This window comes from Falco biarmicus, chromosome 16 (assembly GCF_023638135.1).
Source record: "Falco biarmicus isolate bFalBia1 chromosome 16, bFalBia1.pri, whole genome shotgun sequence".
Taxonomy (NCBI): Eukaryota; Metazoa; Chordata; class Aves; order Falconiformes; family Falconidae; genus Falco; species Falco biarmicus.
Window position 1 is genome coordinate 8,376,389 of NC_079303.1, and position 19,723 is coordinate 8,396,111.

The 19,723-nt window shown below is 50.7% G+C and overlaps 1 pseudogene; it reads right to left on the reverse strand.

Moving 5' to 3' along the window:
* Positions 1–436: 436 nt before the first annotated feature.
* LOC130159844 (olfactory receptor 14C36-like) lies at positions 437–1,262 on the reverse strand (annotated as a pseudogene).
* Between the last annotated feature and the right edge of the window lie 18,461 nt (positions 1,263–19,723).

Consider the following 19,723-nt stretch of genomic DNA (forward strand, 5'->3'; position numbering starts at 1 on the left):
ACATGGGGTGACGGAAGATTAAATCCACTCAGGGCATCAAAGGGCTTTTCAGCATTGTCACCTCCAATTCACCCCACTACAGAGCGGAGTTGAGGGGATTTTTCTCTGTGTATTTTGTTCTGGTTGCCCCACCACAGCTGAGGAGTGGTTTTGGCACTGTCATTTCTGCTGCACTCCAGGTGCCATCAGGTGGATCCTGAGAGGCAAAGAGACAGTCCCTTTGTGCAGACTGAGGACAGCCATCTGTCCACCCGCCCTGGTCTCAGCTTCCCTGTGCTGGCAGCTCCTTGACCTGCAGGACTATCACCCCAGATGTTTCACAGAGAAGGAACTGGTCACTGCTGAGAGTAGAAGCATCCAGTTTCCAAGTACAGATCTCAAGTGCACAAGAGATTTCAGAGAGGAATTGGAAATGCCTTGTGAAAAAACGGGCAGCTTATTGCTTCTGAGACACACCTGACTGCATCATCTTCTTCAGTGCGCCCTTCAGCTCCTGGTTCCTCATGCTGTAGATGAGGGGGTTAACTGCTGGAGGAACCACTGCGTACAGAACTGTCACAACCAGGTCCAGGGATGTGGAGGAGATGGAGGGGGGCTTTAGGTAGGCAAACATGCCAGTGCTGACAAAGAGGGAGACCACGGCCAAGTGAGGAAGGCACGTGGAAAAGGCTTTGTGCCGTCCCTGCTCAGAGGGGATCCTCAGCACAGCCCTGAAGATCTGCACATAGGACAGCAGAACGGAAACAAAACAACCAAAGCCTAGAAATGTACCAAGCACAAGAAGCCATATTTCCCTGAGGTAGGCCCGTGAGCAGGAGACCTTGAGGATCTGTGGGATTTCACAAAAGAACTGTCCCACAGCATTGCCTTGGCAGAGCGGCAGTGACAGTGTATTGGCCGTGTGCAGCGCAGCATTGAGAAACCCAGTGCCCCAGGCAGCTGCTGCCATGTGGACACAAGGTCTGCTGCCCAGCAGGGTCCCGTAGTGCAGGGGTTGGCAGATGGCCACGTAGCAGTCATACGCCATGACGGTGAGGAGGGAATACTCTGCTGAAACGAAAAAGACAATCAGAAAGACCTGTGTAGCACATCCTGCATAGGAGATGTCCCTGGTATCCCAGAGGGAGTTTGCCATGGCTTTGGGGAGAGTGGTGGAGATGGAGCCCAGGTCAAGAAGGGAGGAAGTTGAGGAGGAAGAAGTACATGGGGGTGTGAAGGATTTGGTAACAGGCTACGATGGGGATGATGAGGCCATTGGCCATGAGGGCAGCCAGGTAGATGCCCAGGAAGAGCCAGAAGGTCAAGCGCTGCAGCTCCCGTGTGTCTGCCAATGCCAGGAGGAGGAAGTGGGTGATGGAGCTGCTGTTGGGCATCTACTGCCTCTGGGCATGGGGAGCTGTCACAGGAAAAAAAGGCAGTGACAAGTCAAGGGAGACTTCTCTAAGCAAAATCAACACCATTTCCCCAGACCATCCCCTGTCATACACAGACATCCTTTACTCTTCGTAGCAGACCTTTCTTCAGTTGTGTGGCTGGAGGCCTGCTTGGTGCGGGTCCTGTGGGCGATGAAGAGCAGGGCATCTGCCCTCGGGCTCTTTATCAGTCAGCCCCACTCCGCAGAAGGGGGTGGGGGGGGCAGGGACCAGTCCTGATGTCAACTTTGTCATGTGAAAGCAGTGCCAGAGTAGAAATGCCTGTCAGCATCTGCACTGCCAGAGCTACAGAATGGGAATGGTGAAGACACTTTGAGAATATTCAATTCTTGTTTAAAATCTCTACCCTCTCTCCTTTTGGTGAGTATTCTTGGATGTCAGAAACTCTCAGCATTTCTGCTGCTGTCAGGTGGAACACAGTTGTTATAGATTTGCTAATAAGTTAAGATTGATTGACTATTTGATTGATTATTTGATTTTATAAAATTATTTTATAGAATAGAAATATAGAAGCATAAGAAATATATTTTAATGAAACTTATAGTTGCACAGTAAAAGCTGCTATGAGATCCTCTGTACGTCCCGTACCACGGCTAGAAGAATGGGCTAGTATCAGTGTTTAAAACTTAGGTAATAAATTTAGGGTTTGAAAGGTTTCTTTGTATTTGACCAGTCTTCTGTATGTAGAGGTGTGTTGAAATGTCAGAATATGAGATGAATGGGAACTGGGGAGAGTCGACTGGAACAGCTTGTAGATGCCTGCCAAGAAACCGTGAACTTTAGTAAAAGGTAATTCCGGCAGGGGGAGATCGCGACCACCGACTCATATACCACCTACCCAAATCGTACCCCAGACCCATTTCTAGACCTTTCTAAGCTCTACTGCGCAGAATCGGATATAGGAGGAGAGTATGTTAATGATTTACGGGAAATATCATGGTTATGCATGATTACTTAATGAATATGTATGAATAAGTTCTATATATAGTGTCTGATTTTGAAAGTTGGTGTGCGTTGATCGTGAGAGGACTCGCTCACGCACCCGTAAAGAAGTGTCTGCTTATCTACATCACATTGGTGTCAATAAGTTCTTCATTCCGAGATTTTGGTAACACAGTGAGGTCTGCGAGGCAAGAGGATTGCCTGTGGGTGAGTGCCCAGTGCGGGGAGGTGGTCTGTCCATCTGGTTCCCGGTGTCTCTGGGCTTGCACCTTCCTGAGGTGGAGGGTGACCACACTGCCATGTCACCCTGAAAATCCACCAGGCACCGCTGAGAGCAGCCTGACCCACCACAGACCCCTCACCATTTCTTGAGGTCTCAGCACCCCACTTGCAGCCAAGGACACACAGGGCTCATTTCACCCACCCAACAGCATTTTCTCTGTCACAGCATCCCTGCAATTCTCCGTGAGGCTTTCAGATCATAAAGGGTGCGAGGGGACAGGTTTGCATTCTGGAGGGCAACTCACTGCTTGGAAGCAGATTTCAAGTATATAGGCAAGAGTCACCAATATAACATCTGATTCAGAGAAAAAAAAAGCTCAATGCCCATCCCCACAGAGGGCATTGCCCACAGCCCCCCAGGTGGCAGGAAAACTGGGACACTTGTTCCCATGGACACAGCTGCAGGAATGGACCCACAAGATCAGTGTGTGACTCTGCAGCTGAAACACCCATCCCCAGAGAGCCTGACAGCAAGAGCAAGAGAACAGTAACAAATAACAGAGACAATGGAGAAAGGAGGCAAAACAGAGTGAGGGTGCCGCTGAGAGAGGTCAGGGCGAGCGTGCCAGGCACTGAGGGCAGCACTGCCCTTGCCCAGCTCTGCTCGCCACCTCCCACACACCATTTCTGGGCAGCTGCTCTCAGTCCCTGTGCTCTGCAGAGGGGCCGGGGCATGTGGCTGGAGAGCTGCCCCGCGACTCTGCTGGAGCTCTGGCTGCAGAGGGGGTGGCTCATTCTTCGGGACCCCCAGCCCTGAGGGCAGAGGCTTTGCTGGGGGGAGAGCAAGCCAGGGGGATGCCTCAGAGGAAGGGCTCCCTCAGTCCCTGATATTATCCCAGCTGCACAGGATTTCCCTCCTGGGAAGTGTTTCCCTGTGCCAGGTCTTTCCCTGTCGGTGCTCGCAGACCCCATCCCAGCCTCTGTGCACTGGCCCCACACAAACCTGCCTGTCTGCAGGGCACTGGCTGGGCACAGAGTCCTGTCTGCAGAGGGAAAGTGCAGCTCTAAACGACCCTGATGGCTCCAGCGAAGATGCTGCTGCTCCTGTTCATAGACAGAGGAGGGGCTGAGGGCATTTCAGAAGCTCCTTATCACTCATAGTTCCAGCTAGGAGTCTCAGGGACTTCTTCCAACTAGAGATCTCCTTTTCCATCTCTCCCTTCCCGCTCCTGCCCCCAAGAGCAGGAATCCGAGAACAAAGACTGAGGAGAGCCGTGTATTATGATAGCAAACTCTGCCCTGACCTTCCTCTTGAAATTAGTCTTCCAGACATGTCCTTAGGGTAAACTAGACCTGAGAGCAGCCCTGAACCATGCAGCATCCAGGCAAAAGGAAAGGAATCCTTCTCTACTGGGTGTCATTCGGTTTCACCACCGAGCTGTGGGAAGCTCCCCGGCAGGCTGAGAGCTGCCCCTGGCAGGCGGCAGAGCCCCTGCCCCAGCACACAGCCCCCTGGGCTGCAGGGACCCTGCTGGCAAGGACAGCCCTGGGCACCCCTGCCTGCACAGCCACCTTCACAGCCCTGCAGCCGGCCCTGGCACAAGGCAGCCCACATGCCCTGGCCCTCCCACGCTGCAGCAGGGAAGCCCTGCTCTGCAGCACACTGGCCTCCTCCACAGCAAAAGGCTCCCACACGGTCCCACAGGCTGGGGGGGCCCCAGCTGCTGCAGACCCGGCTAGGAACTGCAGAGGCATTGCCCTGCAGCCACACACTCACCGGCTCAGGGGCTGTGCAGATTTCTCCAACAGTGAGCTCGGAGCATCCTCCCACCAAGGTCTGCTTTTGAGCTCTCCCTGCCTCCCTCCTCTGCCCCTCTGGGCTCCTCCAGGTGCCCCTGGGGCTGCACGGGAACCTGCTGGGGAACAGCCGGATGCAATCACTGATGCTCCCGGCCTCAGCTGGGCAGAGACACTTCTGTCCAGCAGTGGCATTTCTCTGAGGAGAAAAACTTTTGTGCATCAGTATCAACTTTTGTTAACCCATTATGAGACAGGATAACAGGAAGACTGCAGCAAAGGATCTAAGTACTCCTAAACAGCGTCTGTGTATGTGTGTGTCTGGTGGTTCTACAGGCAGGGGCAGGGAGGATGTCTTCAGTGCTTCAGTAAGCATTGCAGAGTCAATTGAAGCACCTCACTGCATAGTCCTAGGGGTACAAAGACTCAGCTCTCCTTTGCCCAGGCCAGGTCTCTGCTCTGAAGCAAAGCCTTTGCACCCACGGGCTCGGGGACACTTGGTTCCAGGTTTCCTCATGGCAGAGCTGGGCTGGTGCCACAGCTGGGGGGCTTCAGCCCAGATGTGCAGCAGTGCCCTCAGCCAGGGGCCCACGCAGAGGCAACTGTTGCCAGTGCTGTTGCAGACAGAGCTGTGACACTGAGGGAACCAAGTGCCAAGGCAGGTGGCAGAGCTCAGCACAGCTGCTCTGCAAGGACAGCAGCCTCCACCAGTTCCAACATTCAAAATGGAGTTTATACTTGTGAGACAATTTCAGCGAATCCTAAGGAGTGTTCACTCCTTCAGCACAAGCCACTGCCTGCCAGTGTGTGACCTGGCACCTGAACTCTGCTGCTCTCCTGCCTCACTCCCCGTAGGAGATGAGACTCCAACATTTCTTTGCTTCTAGAACCAAGGTGGACACAAATGATGCAGGATTTTAGATCCAGTTGAGCATCACAGCTGTTGGCCCATCTGGCAGCTGTGCTAGAACGCTGATGCAAAGAATCTGCAGACACCTAAAGGAGCATTGTTACTGTATTGTCCTGTGACTGTCAGCAGGTGGTTACTTGACGACTGGCTTGCAGGATCCCACCAAGCCTCTGTCTTGATGGGATCCAAGCCTCTGTCTCACTGCTCCCCTCCTTCTTCACTCGCCTTGATGTCTGTAGGGTTGTTCTCTCACATCATTCTCACTCCTCTCCCGTTGTGTTTTGTCCTTTCTGCCATAGGGTATCACAGAGGTGCCACTAGAATTGCTTATTGGATCAGGTTTGGGTAGTGTCTGGTCCATTTTGGAGTCAAATGAAAGTGGATTTATTGCCATGGAGTCAGCTCTTGATCTCTTCTCACCTTTGCCAGACCTACAAACACCGTGACCACCACAAACCCTTGCCATGTAAACCCACGGGATCTCTAAATTCCCCAATAGGATGTGAGGTTATTGATCCTAAGGTTTCCTCACGCTGGTTAAATAAGACTTTTTCCCATTCCTCTCCCTGATTTAGGTTATTTCACAGCAGAGTTACCCTGAACCGCACCTGTGTCCCCAGGGCCAAGCTCAGACATGTAACAAAAAAAAATAATAATGGGTACCAAGTGTCCAAGGTCCGAGGAAAGCAAAATGTTTTACTGCAGAGCATGCTGGCGTGGGGGACAGAGGTCACTGTGGCGGTGAAATGAGATGTCCCTAATGAGAGCAAACCATGCTGTCCTTGGGGCCAGAGAGATGCAGGGCTGGACTGTGCAGTGCTGGCAGGAGAGGGCATTGCTGCTGTGATGTCTCTGCATCACCAGCGGAGTTGTGGTTCAGCTGTAGTTGATGCCCAGGAAGGACAAGGTCCTTTTGATTGACAATTGTCAATTGACATTGTCCTTGACAATGGACATCCCATGATCTAGGAACCCTTTGAAAATCATTGGTCTGTTTCTCTATTGCCTCACCACAGCGATGACTTTCAACAGTGCTGGCTAACTGGGGAGGTCCATGAAGACTGAAGGTTAGTCAAGTGGTGCCCACCTACAAGACAGGCAGCAAGGAGGATAACTAGAGGCCTGTCAACCTGATTTTAGTGCCACGGAAGGTTGTGGAGCTGATCGTCCTGAGCACCATCAAGGAGCAGGTGCCGGAAAACCAGGAGGTCATGCCCAGCCAGCATTGGTTTATGGAAAGCAGGTCCTGCTTGATGAATCCGATCTCCTTCTGTGACAAGGTTGTTACCGAAATCTCGGAATGAAGACCTTATTGACACCAATGTGATGCAGATAAGCAGACACTTCTTTATTAACGGCCGGGTGCGTGAGTCTTCTCACGATCAACGCACACCAGCTTTCAAAATCAGACACCATATATAGAACTTATTCATACATATTCATTAAGTAATCATGCATAACCATGATATTTCCCGAAAGTCATATAACATACTCTCCTCCCATATCCGATTCTGCGCAGTAAAGGTTAGAAAGGTCCAGAAATGGGTCTGGGGTACAATTTGGGTAGGTGGTGTATGAGTCGGTGGTCGCGATCTCCCCCTGCTGGAATTACCTTTTACTAAAGTTCACGGTTTCTTGGCAGGTAACTACAAGCTGTTCCAGTTGACTCTCCCCAGTTCCCATTAATCCTGTATTCTGACATTTCAATACACTTTCTACAGACGGAAGACTAGTTAACTACAAAGAAACCTTTCAAACCCTAAATTTATTACCTAAGTTTTAAACACTGATACTAGCCCATTCTTCTGGCCTTGGTACGGGACTGTACAAAGGATTTCATAATAGCTTTTACTGTGCAACTGTAAGTTTCATTAAAATATATTTCTTAACCCTCTATATTTCTATTAAAAATGATTTTATAAAATCAAATAAAGTCAATCAATCTTAATTTATTAGCAAATCTGTAACAAGGTGACCTGCCTAGTGGATGAGGAAAAGGCTGTGGATACTGTCTACCTGGACCTTAAAAAAGCCTTTAACACTGTCTCCCACAGCATTCTGCTGGAGAACCTGGCTGCTCATGCCTTCGATGGGTGTTCTCTACACTGGGTTAGAGCTGGCTGGACAGCCAAGCCCCAGGAGTGGTAGTAAATGGAGTGACATCCAGGTGACGGCCCATAAGGAGTGGTGTTCCCCAGGGCTCAGTGTTGGGGCCAGTCCTGCTTCAGAACTTTATCAATGATGTGGCCAGGGGGATTGCGTGCACCCTCAGTGAGTTTGCATACAACGTCAAGTTGGGTGGGAGGGCTGATCTCCTTCAGGGCAGGAAGGTTCTGCAGAGGGATCTGCACAGGTTGGGCTGTTTGAGTGAGTAAAATTGTATGAAGTTCAACCAGGAGAAGTGCCAGTTCTGCACTTGGGTCACAACAACCCCACACAACGCTACAGGCTTGGGGCAGAGTGGCTGGAAGGCTGCCTGGTGGGAAAGTACCCTGAGGGTACAAACCTGAGGTTGACAGATGGTTGAGCATGAGCCATCAGTGTGCCCAGGTGGCCAAGAAGGCCAATATCATCCTGTCTGGTATCAGAAACAGTGTGGCCAGCAGGACCAGGGCAGCGATTGACCCCCTGTACTCGGCACTGCTGAAGCCACACCTTGAACACTGTATTTCCATTTTGGGCCCCTCACTTCAGGAGAAACTTTCAGGTGCCGGAGTATGTCAGGAAAAGGGCAACAAAGCTGGTGAGGGTCTGGAGCCCTGGTCTGTTGAAGAGCAGCTGAGGAAACTTGGATTCCTTAGTGTGGAGAAGAGGAGGCTCAGGGGGATCTTACTGCTCTCTAAAACTAGTTGAAAGTCAGTTGTAGATGGGTGAGGGTAGGTCTCTTCTCTCACATAACAAGAGACAGGGCAAGAGGAATCTGCCTCAAGTTACACCAGGAGAGGTTTACATTGGGCATGAGGCTAATCATCTTCACTGCAAGGGTGGTCAAGCATTGGAACAGGCTGCCCAGGGAGGCGGTGGAATCACCAGCCCTGGAGGTGTTTCAAAAGTACATAGATGCAGTGCTTTGGGACATGATTTAGTGATGGAATTGGCTGTCCTGAGGTAACAGGTGGATTTGATGATCCTTGAGGTCTTTTCCATCCTAAATGACTCTCTGTTTCTATGATTCTATGATATTGCAAGCCTACCTAGACAACCTGCTGAGAAAGCTGGTCTAGCTCACCCTGCCTCAGTATGGAGGTTGAACTAGAGAGGTCAGTCCAAGCTGAAAAGAAGCCATAAGGCTAAGAGAACATATATAAATTGTGTCAACATCAATATAGGAGTTCATGTGAAGAATGTTTCTCCATTCAAGTTACTTTTCTGAAATGTGTTTGATAAATGAGGAAGAAGGAAGCCTGCTTTTCTATGGTCAGGTGGTGGGCCAGGAGGAGGGTGATGGAGAGGTATGGTATTAGGAGGGCAATCGTGTCTCAGGAACCCCTAATGCAGGAGGAAGTTCATGGCTTTGAAGGGGCCTGTGAGGCCAGTTCTGTCTCTGGAGGTGACAGGCCAGCAACAGGAACATGTGGCTGGGGAAGTCCCTCTGCCAAGGTACAGCATAGGACCTCTCCAGGAAAAGGGCTGGGATACAGGTTGTCATGTCCATTTTGCCTGTGAACACGACAGGACAGCAGCAGGCATGTGGTGTAGAAGACCATATGGACATTATTTCTCTGTGGTAAGGGGAAAGACCACGAGAAAAAGCAAACATTGTAGGTTCCCTGCATAATGGGGGGTTCCTGCGACCGTAAAGCTTTCCTGGGTAGTGGGAAAAAGCAAGAGAGAGGAAAATATTTCACAAAGTGTAATGTTGAAAATCGAGAGTGGCTATCAGGAGGAAGAACTGTCACTCCAAGGGTCCTGCTGTTGTGCAAGAGATCAGCCAGAGGGAGTCTGGATCAGCCCATGGCTTTGTGTTTCAAGGAACAGCCAGTGAGAGTGGAGGTACCTCAGTGAACACATGGAACTGTTGGGGTGAGAGCAAGGCGGGGCAGCGAGATGGTGCCTACAGCCTGCAGGGAAACAAGGGCAGGTGTCCAACCATGTAGAACAACCTGCGGTGGAGATGGAAATGTGTTTTAGCAAGTCTGGAAAGCCTGAAGAGAACCCAGCTCTTTGTCCCCTTGGCTATGGCAGTTGTCTCTGCCACTGAGGCCTGTGAGAAGACATGTTGTCCTCATGGCAATGAGGTATCATTGCCTCCTTGCTGCCCCATGGGGAAACTGGAAGTGGTTGTGCCATTGTTGCCCTTAAGACAGCAGTTAATCCACCACCTTCCATGGTCCCCAGGAAGAGCCCTGAGCCCTGTGTGAGGGACAGCACCGACCTTCCCACAGGCTGCAGGTCACGGCTTGGCCTTTCTGCTTCATCAAGCAAGCCAAGGCTTTGCTCAGCAGCAGAGCTGCCTGCACAGCGCCTTTGCCTACCTGCACTCACAGCCTCCAAGGATGGGCTCTAACAAGGCCATGGGGACGCTTCCTCGGTCATGGCCCTCAGTGGGGCCTGTTAATGCTTCCAGAGACTTTGGGGTTTGCTCCTTACTTGATGTTCTTGAAAGGTTTCTTCAGTCTCCTCTCATGATCTGAATTCACAGCACCAAAGACACCCTAGGCTCATTACAAGGCAGAAAGCCCTGACAAGCCATGTCTCTCCCATCAGGGACAACTGGTCTTCAAGTCTTGCTTGCACAGGTAATGAGATAAGTTTCAGAAGTACAGTGAGAGAGGAAAGCAGGTAATGACCACTCTGGAGAAGTGATAGAAGACTCTTCCAATTGCTCTTGATGCAGTGTCTCCTTAATAGGTGTGGCCAGGTGGGAAAAGCAGTCCCTGGAGCTAAACACTGTTTGGACAGCCTTGCTCCTCAACTCTACAGCCCCACTATTTTAGTCCTCAGCCCCATGGGACTTACATCACCTTACATGAGACTTCTTCAACCAACTCTGCAGCTGAATATAGCAAGTGCTTGGCAGTAATTATTGCCTGCTTTCCTTAGAGAACGGGGTATAAACAGAAATAAAAGTGGGATTGCTTATCAAGGGGTGTGTGGGGGAGAGGATTAGAAATTACTAAATAAAAAATACATTTCTCAGATACTCAAGCAGATCCCCATGAGGTCTATTGCCACAACTGAAGAGCTGCCCATAGGGAATATTAGAGACACTACTGAAAGACAGTCCAACTTTTCCTCTCTGAACCTTAAAGGAGAAGCTGCATGGGTAAAACGGATTGGCGTGATCATAGAGGAAGAGGAGAAAGGCATCTGGAGATGAACGTCTTAACCCAGAGCTGTAAATCAGGAAACCAGGACGTCGGTGTATTCCAAATGTCTTGAATTCCATAGAAGGTGTGAACTTCCTGGGACTCATGACAAATATTAGAATATTTCCAAATCTTTTTTATATCAGCAGATTTTCCCCGACTTTCATCTACATTTACGGAACAACCGGTATTAACAACAGCACAGGCTCTGCCCTCAGACGCCAGCTTCATATCTAATGCCATTCCATTTTGCACAGCTATAGGGGCTATTTTTCTTACTTCTTCCTGCAGAGCCTTCATGGCACCTGCAGGGTCCTTGGCCATCTCTTCCATTCCATCACTGCCTTCTCCAATTCAAGAACCGCTAACCAAGGAATGACCAAGGCCACAAGAAGGCTGATGATCTGGGCTATCATTATGACACCCATGACATCTGAGAAGCTCATAGTCCAGTAGGAGGCACGTGGCCATGTTGGCAAGATTGAGGTCCCTGGAGTCTCCAGTTTCCTTGGGGGATTGGCCATCAGCAGCCCAGCTGGTTATGGCTGCAGTAAGAAAGGCACTTGGACTCTGAGACAAAGTGTCATTTCAAATGGCCTTGGTTAGAGCAAACTCTCTACACACAGAGACAATCGTGTCAACTGTATTCCGTCCCTTCTGAGGCTGGGAACACGGAGTTTACAGCGTTGGGAGGGTGGTGCAGCAAGTTGTGCGGATCCTGCCTGCAGAAGGCTTATCCCACATTGTCTCCTGTGAGACCCTGAAGTGCTTTCTGCCAGGGAAACCCATTCTAGTCATCACTTCTCGTGTTCTAAGAGGAGATGTTCACTTGGGAGTTGGTAACTGCAGTCCCAGGTAAAGGTAGGGGCATGGGGTTGGCCATTCACCAGCAGCTTCCTGCAGATTTCTTCTTCCAATATGGCTTATTCTGCAACCCAGGGGCACACTCAGCACAGACCAGTTTTAAGGCCAAGAGGTACGTGGAGCACAGCACAGGCCTGCTCAGGTTTCCTGTGACACTCATCACTAACTCCTTCATGTACAATGGTCCTCTGCTCAGATTCTCTGAACCTCCTGACAAAGGTTAGAAGGAGAACAACATCTCCTTTAGACTGCTAGAGAAAGAGACCTTTACTTGAAGGCCTTGGTTGAAGAGAAAGTGGAAGATGATTCCTCACCAACATGGCACAAATGCTCTCATGGACTTGTTTTGAACAAAAAGACAATGTAGGAGTGGTGAAAATTCTGGACAACATCTTTGAGTCAAGTATGGGTGAATCTGGTAAAGTAGAAATGAAAGGCAAGTCAGCAAGACAAATTGTAGCAGGGCTGAGTATAGAGGAAAGATCACCTCCACCAACCCCTGGGCAGAGCTCTTCCTAATGCAGCCCTGGATGCCATTGGCCTTATTTTAAAGGTGCAAAGCCAGGAGAAGAAGAGGTTTTGGGGACACCTGATAACAGCTTTCCCATGTGTTCTTGGGTCATATCAGCAAGAAAAGGCAAACAGGTTTATGCCTCTTGTGCATGATGGGAGGATGAAGGCAATGGGCATCAGCTGAAGCAAGGGAAGACAATCTTTCTCCCCATAACAGCAAGGAAGATGTGTATGACTTGGAGTGAGGTCAATGAAGAGTCACTGAGATGCTCAGGGGCTGGAACACTTTCCTGGGAGGGGAAACTCTCTATGCTGGGTTAAAGCTGGCTGGACAGCCAAGCCCCAGGAGTGGTAGTAAATGGAGTGACATCCAGGTGACGGCCCATAAGGAGTGGTGTTCCCCAGGGCTCAGTGTTGGGGCCAGTCCTGCTTCAGAACTTTATCAATGATGTGGCCAGGGGGATTGCGTGCACCCTCAGTGAGTTTGCATACAACAACAATTTGGGTGGGAGGGCTGATGTTCTTGAGGGCAGGAAGGTTCTGCAGAGGGATCTGCACGGGTTGGACAATTTCAATGAGTCAAGTTGTATGAAGTTCAACCAGGAGAAGTGCCAGTTCTGCACTTGGGTCACAACAACCCCACACAACGCTACAGGCTTGGGGCAGAGTGACTGGAAGGCTGCCCTGGTGGGAAAGTACCCAGAGGGTGCAGGTTGACAGATGGTTGAGCATGAGCCAGCAGTGTGCCCAGGTGGCCAATTTCATCCTGGCTGGTATCAGAACAAAGGCGTATCAGAAACAGTGTGGTCAGCAGGACCAAGGCAGTGTTTGACCCCTTGTAAATGGCTGAAGCCAAACCTAAGACACTGTGTTGTCATTTTGGGCCCCTCACTTCAAGAGAAACGTTGAGGTGCAGGGGAAGGCTCCTTGCAGCTCTCACTCACCACTGGTGGACCCCTTGCACTGGCAGACCCCGCAGGGAAGGGTGCTTGCCCACTACCCCATGATGCTTCTCCACAGCCAGGACAGACCCCCAGTACAGCCCCACCAGCGTTCCCCAGGAAGGGGCATGTGAACGCCACACAGCTTTGCTACCCTGACAGCAAGACCAAGATTGACCTCTGGCCCAGACCAGAGAGTGGAGAGGACAAAAACAACCCAAAAGTACTCCAAGGTCCCCTCCCAACTCCACCCTCAAGGAAGGCTGGCCAGCACACAGATGTTGGCAATGCAGGGTTGGTGGTGCTGGCCCCATCCCTTCCCCTTTCACATGAAATTCAACTCCCAAAACAAAACACAGCTGAAATAGGAAACTACGGTGGGAATGGGAAATCTGCACTGAGCACAGGAAAGCATCAGCAGGATGGGAAACCGTTGAGATGGGAAGTTGTTCCAGAATTAAAAGTCAAACCATCACAACGCTGGCTGAAGCAGGTGCTGGTAGAATGATTGCCATGGGGACAGAACACTGTTTGCCCCAACAAATGCCAACTGGCCAGCCGCCACGGCACATATTGCAGCAAACTCCTCATGGTGCTCCTGCCCTCCGGGTAACCCCCAACCAGCTCTGCATTCCAGAATCTCACCCCATCACCCACCTTTGCTTCCCCCAAGAGAGAGGTTCCCCCTCCAGCTGCCGATGGTGTCAGAGGTGCTCGGCATGAGCTTCAACACTCCGACCATGCCACCACCAGTCACTGCTGGCATGCTGCCCTCTGCCAAAACCACAACAAAGCCCCAAGGTGAGGTCTGGGAGTGGCAGAGCCCGTAGATGGGTGGCTGTGCCAAGGAAAGCTTGCATTGCCCTGGAGGTGGCTTGGATTTGTTGTCATTTTTGAGAAGTGGGGACCACCCCAGCAAGCCCAGAGAAGCCCCTGGACCTGCCCGAGCTGTGGCCAGATGCCTTCAATGAGGCCTCTCCTGAGCTGGCAGAGGACAACCTGCAGTTTCAGGATGAGCATTTGTCCACCATGGACAGCAGTGACCCGCTCACATGGCTTGACAGCATCCTGGAGCTCCCTGAAGTTCTCAACAGCTGCTGTTTGACAACCCTTCTCAACGAGCTCCCAGAGCTCTCAGAAAACGTGGCAAATGGTGGCTGCTCCATAGAGCAGACAGTGACTGCAGGGCTAGGGGACAGCAAAGACACAGACAGTGGTGTCCCTGATGTCCATGTCTTGACCACCACCCTCACCTGACCTCTTGGAGTACATGCTGGAGGGCGAATGTCCAAAAGAAAAAATTGGCGGCCACGACGCAGGAGGACACCAGTTCCTCCTGGTGGAAGGTGGCAACATCCCCCTGTCGCATGCTGGTCTGAGACCGGAGCATTGTTCTGTTTGTCTTCTCGGGAACAGAATTAAGACTCAAAACAGAGTCAAGAGCCAAGGAACTTTATTTGCCCAACAATCAGTCTGCAAATGCAAAGGGAGAGAGAGCGAGAGAGAAAGACAGAAAGAAAGGAAAGAAAGAAGGAAAAATAAAGAAAAGAGTTCAGAGCAATAGCTACCACCCGGAGCTGCAGCATCTCAACAGTCTGCTTCGTTTCCAAGTCCAGTGGTAGAACGTTCCGTCCAATGTTAGGTGGTTCCGTTTTTTATAGAGTTGTTACAAGCTGTTCTGCTACACCACACCTTCCACCCGGCAATGGTGTACGTGCCCAACATTCCTCAGGGGCCTCCAGGTACCTTTATCCCCCTGACCCCCGGTCTGGGCACAAGCACAGGAGTTTGGTTAAGTTTTGCAGGATCAGCCTCCCCTGTTGCTCCATGGTGTCAGTCAGCTTCCTCCTTAAACCTCTGCAGTGGCAGCGGTGTGATCTTCCTGCCTTAAATCTCTTCTGTAGCAGTGATATCTTCCTGCCTTAACGACGTACAGATCGTTCACTGCGGTGATGGCATGAGTTTCCTGCCATAGCAATGTTGAGAAAACACATCTGCTATGGCGATGGTGGGTCTCACCGGTGCAGTTTCTCACACCCCCTTCCTGGACCCCAAGGGGAAGCAGGGTGGGCTGGCAGCGCTCCTCCCCACCTGCCTGCCAGGGAGTCCCATGGAGCTCTCTCAGGTGGGTACGATGGACACTTCAGAGGAGAGCTGAAGTGTCCAGAAAACCAGAAGGGTCCAAAAGACCAGAAGACCAGAGGGTCCCCAGAATGGTCCCCCAGAGAGTCTCCTGCAGATCCTGCTGCAGAGTCCCCTGGCCAGACCCACGAAGGCCGCTCAGCATCATCTGCCCCACATGGCCCAATTGGTGGAGGAGGCACTGCAGAGGCAGCCCCGGGTCATTTTGACCCACTTGCCATCACCACTGGGTGTCCTCTCCAGACGGGTGGTGCCCAGATCGAGCAAGGCTGCTGGCAAAAAAGCCAAGCACCCTGCACTGGCTCGTACCCCCAGGATGCTAAAGACCTCCCTACGAGACAGCATGACACCCAGGAAGTGCAAGAAGATGGTGGTCTGCTAGGTGGCAAAAAGCTCCAAAACCCTCTGGGAGGGGAACCTGGACAGGGACGGCACAACTGCGGGCTGTAGTGGGCAGCAGGTGGGCAGCAGCAAGCAGAGGGCATCCAACAGTGACTCCGTGCTCACCAAGTGAGCCAGAACCCTGAGGCACTCCAGGAGACAAAGTGCCCCACACCGCCCTGACCGCTGTTGATATATTGATAGAGAAGGTGTGAAGCACAGATCCCTGTGACGTGTGACCTGCACCCGCCCACTACAGCCCCAGCCCTCTCCCATATCTCTCCTTAATTCATTAAAGGCTTGATGTTCCGTGCACAGTGCCTCTGCTTGCGGTCATTCACGCAGCAGGAGACAGGGATTAATGCAGCCCCTGCCACATGCAGAGAACTGACCTTCCACACTCCCCTGTCTAGGTGACACCTCCACCGACATGACCCACACTCTAAAGCAGTTTCAAATGAAGGGACTTCCCATCAAGGGAGGCAGCCTTTGCAGGGGTGAGAAACAAAGACCAGGTCTTGAAAAGAGCACCGTTATCTAAGTTACGCAGGAAGAAGCCTTCCAATGAGGAAAGTTCTGGCAGCAACAGAACACAAGCTGGTAAGGTCTTGGGATCCACTGACACCAACAGAAAATGAGTTAAAAATAGGACAAAGATAATTGCGGCAGTGGAAGATGGCGACCTCCAACTCAAATAGTTCCACCCAAAAGAGGCCAAGACCTTGCTTGGAGAACATGCGTAGTTTGGTAAAACACTTCAGTAGTGCTATTGAGGATGCATAAGTATTTGCATTAGAAGTGAAAAACCAGTAACTGAACCTGTGTATGACACATGACTATGCAATGTATGGCACTCTGAGAAAGGCCCCGAAACCCTTCTCAGTATTCCAATTGGATCAAAAAAATTTCTGTGCGCTTTTTAATTGATGGAGCTGTCCAAATGTCAGTAGTCACTGCTGACCCGGCCAAGGCATTACATACACAACCTGGCTGCTGCAAATTAAGGTATACCGGAATAGAGGGAGTAAGTAAGGAAAGCTAAGTGGCCAAAATTAATTTATGGCTACCCCGGCCAGGAAAAACAAATGGCAGATGCAGAAGTGCTCGCTGGAGAACCTGAGAGTAACATTTTGGGATCTGTCCTGCCATATGGTCGGTGCAGGAAAACGCCTGGCCGGTCTGTATGGTCTTTTGCTTCTCTGGTGACAGCAGATGAGGAAGATGATAGGGAGCCCCACATAATTACTGGGTGGATGTGGGAGAAAAATGGAACAGGGAAATTAATTTGTCTGTTACAACCATCCACACCTCTTCCTCGCTCTCCAGTTAACAGTTAAAACAATGCCCCTTGCCAGCAGCAGCAAACTCCGCTATGGATGGGGTGGTGGCATGACGAGCGAGGGGAAGCACGCGGCCGACTCAATATGAGTGATAAAGCAAGCTTCCATTTATTACGGCGCGATTATGTCTTATATACAGTTCCAGTTAATTATGCCTACTAGTCATCTGCTGATTGGCTAAGCTCTAAAGGGTTACATTTTCATACGTCCTCCTACTTGCGGTTTCTGCGGATAGCTAGCTACATATTTTTTTTCCTCTCTTGTCTACGCGAATTCCTCAAAGTTATTTACAACATTAGGCACAAGGTCAGTGTTTTTCTCAGCTTCCTTATCAGCATGCCTCAGCATAGGAGGCCTGCTTCAGCTAGCTTACGCTAACTTTGTTTCACAAAGATCTTTAAGGGAGTCATGGCCATGATCACACAGCCATTCTGCAACATGGGTGCAGCAGTCCTGATGTGGTCCTGTGGTGGGTTAACCTTGGCCCGAAGCCTGCCAGCGCCCCAGCTGCTCATTCACTTCCCTGACTCAACAGGACAAGGGTGAAAATGAACCAGCAATGTTCATGGGTCAAGATAAAGACAGAGAGATTACTTACCTATCCTTTTAATGACCAATTAGATGTTGTCTTGCCAAAGGTCAATTTCATTTATTGCCAATTCAAACAGATTTTGATTATGAGAAACAATGTCCAAAATATTATATGACCATTCCCCTCACAGGTCCTTCCAGGGCCAAATTACTCCATTGCTCCCAACCACCTAATCACCCACACCTTGAGAGGCGCCGGAGGGGTGTTGAAGAGTGGGCTGATAACACAGAACACCTCTGCTGCTCCTTTCTGCTCACAATTCTGCCCTGCTGCAGTGTGGGTCCTCTCCATGAACCCGACTATCTTTGCAGCGTTCGTTTCATTCTGTCTTACTTGTGTTCTTGATACTCACAGAATGGCAGAGAAGTGTTGACATTGGAAGAGACCTCTGGAGATCATTCAGTGAAACTCCCCAGCTGAGGCACAGCCAGCTCAAGCAGGTTCTACAAGGCCTTAGCTTGGTAGGTTTGGAAAATCTTCAGGCATGGACACTGCACAACCTCTCTTGGCAACTCTTCTGGTGGCTGATCATCCTCAGAGTCAAAAAGTGTTACCTTGGTTCAGATGGAATGCTGTATACATTAATAAGACTCTCGGAGCTTTTACTTCTACAGAGCGAACAGGTGTAGAACTCTCACCCTTTCTTCCTGGGAAAGATGCTCCAGTCCCTCCCACCCCCTTTGTGGCCCTCTGAAGAACTTGCTTTAGCAGATCAACAACTTTCTTGCCCTGGGAAGCCCAGCCCTGGACACAGCACTGCGAGAGGAAAGAAGGGTCACCTGCCTCCATTGACCAGTGATGCTTTTCCTAATGCAGCCCCCGCAGCTATTGCCTTTGCCATGAAGGTGGATCAATCATCGTTCAACCTCAGCTGCTTGTCCTCCGTCATCACCCAAAGGTCCTTCTGTGCAGAGCTGCTCTCTGGCTGGCCTGACACCAGCAGGATAGCCACAGGAGGGCTGGATCACAGCCTGGCCTCCCCAAGGAACTTGCTCAGCAGCAGTAGCAGCAGCAGAAGCTAGTCCTTCTTGGAGATGAGCTTCACCTCTGGCACAGGCAGCACGGTGCTACTAAGACACCTGGGAGAGCAAAGCCCTCTCCTGCCAGGGCTGCACAGCCCACGCCTGTTGCCCTCTGGCCTTGGCCACTGCAGCCTTTGCTCTCATGCTGGGAACCTCCTTCCTCCTTCTGCTGCCCCCTGCCATCCCCTCCAGCATCCTCTGCTGGGAAGCAAACCCTTCCCACACAAGGGCTCCCATCCCTGGGTACCGGTGTCCTGTGAGAAGCCTGCCCTTGTCCCTTTGTTTCACAAAGATCTTTAAGGGAGTCATGGCCGTGATCACACAGCCATTCTGCAACAGTGGCACATTTAGAAAAGAGAGGTATCAGCACTAGAGCCCACTCTCCGTACAGTTTTCTGCTTTGACCAGTCAGAAAGCCTTACGGGCAACGGCACCTAACTCTCGATAGCTGCAAGTTAAATGCTAACTCCCTTTTAGTGTGGCAGTGCCCAACAAGACCCAGCTGGTGACACAAATACAGGGAGCCTCTCTGATTTGGAAGGCTCCTTTTGATATGGGAGATATGTTCCTCTAGATTCCGCTCCACATCCAAGATAAAGCCTAGTGTGCCTTTACCTGGAAAGGGACTCAGTATGTTCTCAATAGGCCTCTGTAAGGATATAAACACTGCCCTGCTATTGCTCACAATGCTCTGGCTGTAGTCTTAGCACAGATCTATTCCACCTGGCATCACAGTGTATCGGTACATTGATGGAATCCTCAGCGGGTGAGAAGGGACAGAAAGCATTAGAGAGACAATGAAAACCGTTTGGGAAACACTGATCAAGTTGGACTCAAAGTCCCAGAATCAAAGTGCCAAGGGCCAGCACAAGAAGGTAGATTCCAAGGAGTCTGGTGGGTTAGAGGAGCTGCCTCTGTTGCACCAGAGACACTGGAACAGAAAGCATCTGGGCACAATCCATCTAGTATGCTGGAACCACAAGTTTGCAATCTGGTGTAACCATATTCTTGCCTTTTCTGTCATTGCTCAGCCCTGGTATAATTTGTTAAAAAAGGGAAAATCATGGCAGTGGACATCTGATCAGCTCTGTGGTACCGTCAGGTTCCCATTCCTATTCAAATACAGGAACTTATTAGTAAGCATGGGCTAATTCCTGGCACACCACGATTCGCACAGTAGCCCACAAATCCCTCAACTGGTTTTGTTCTGCCTGTATTGATGACAGTTGCAAGGCTCTACATTATGAGGGAAAGCAGATTACACAGCTTGCTCGTTTGATGCGCAGGGCTCTGTTTCAAAGGACTATGACAAGCC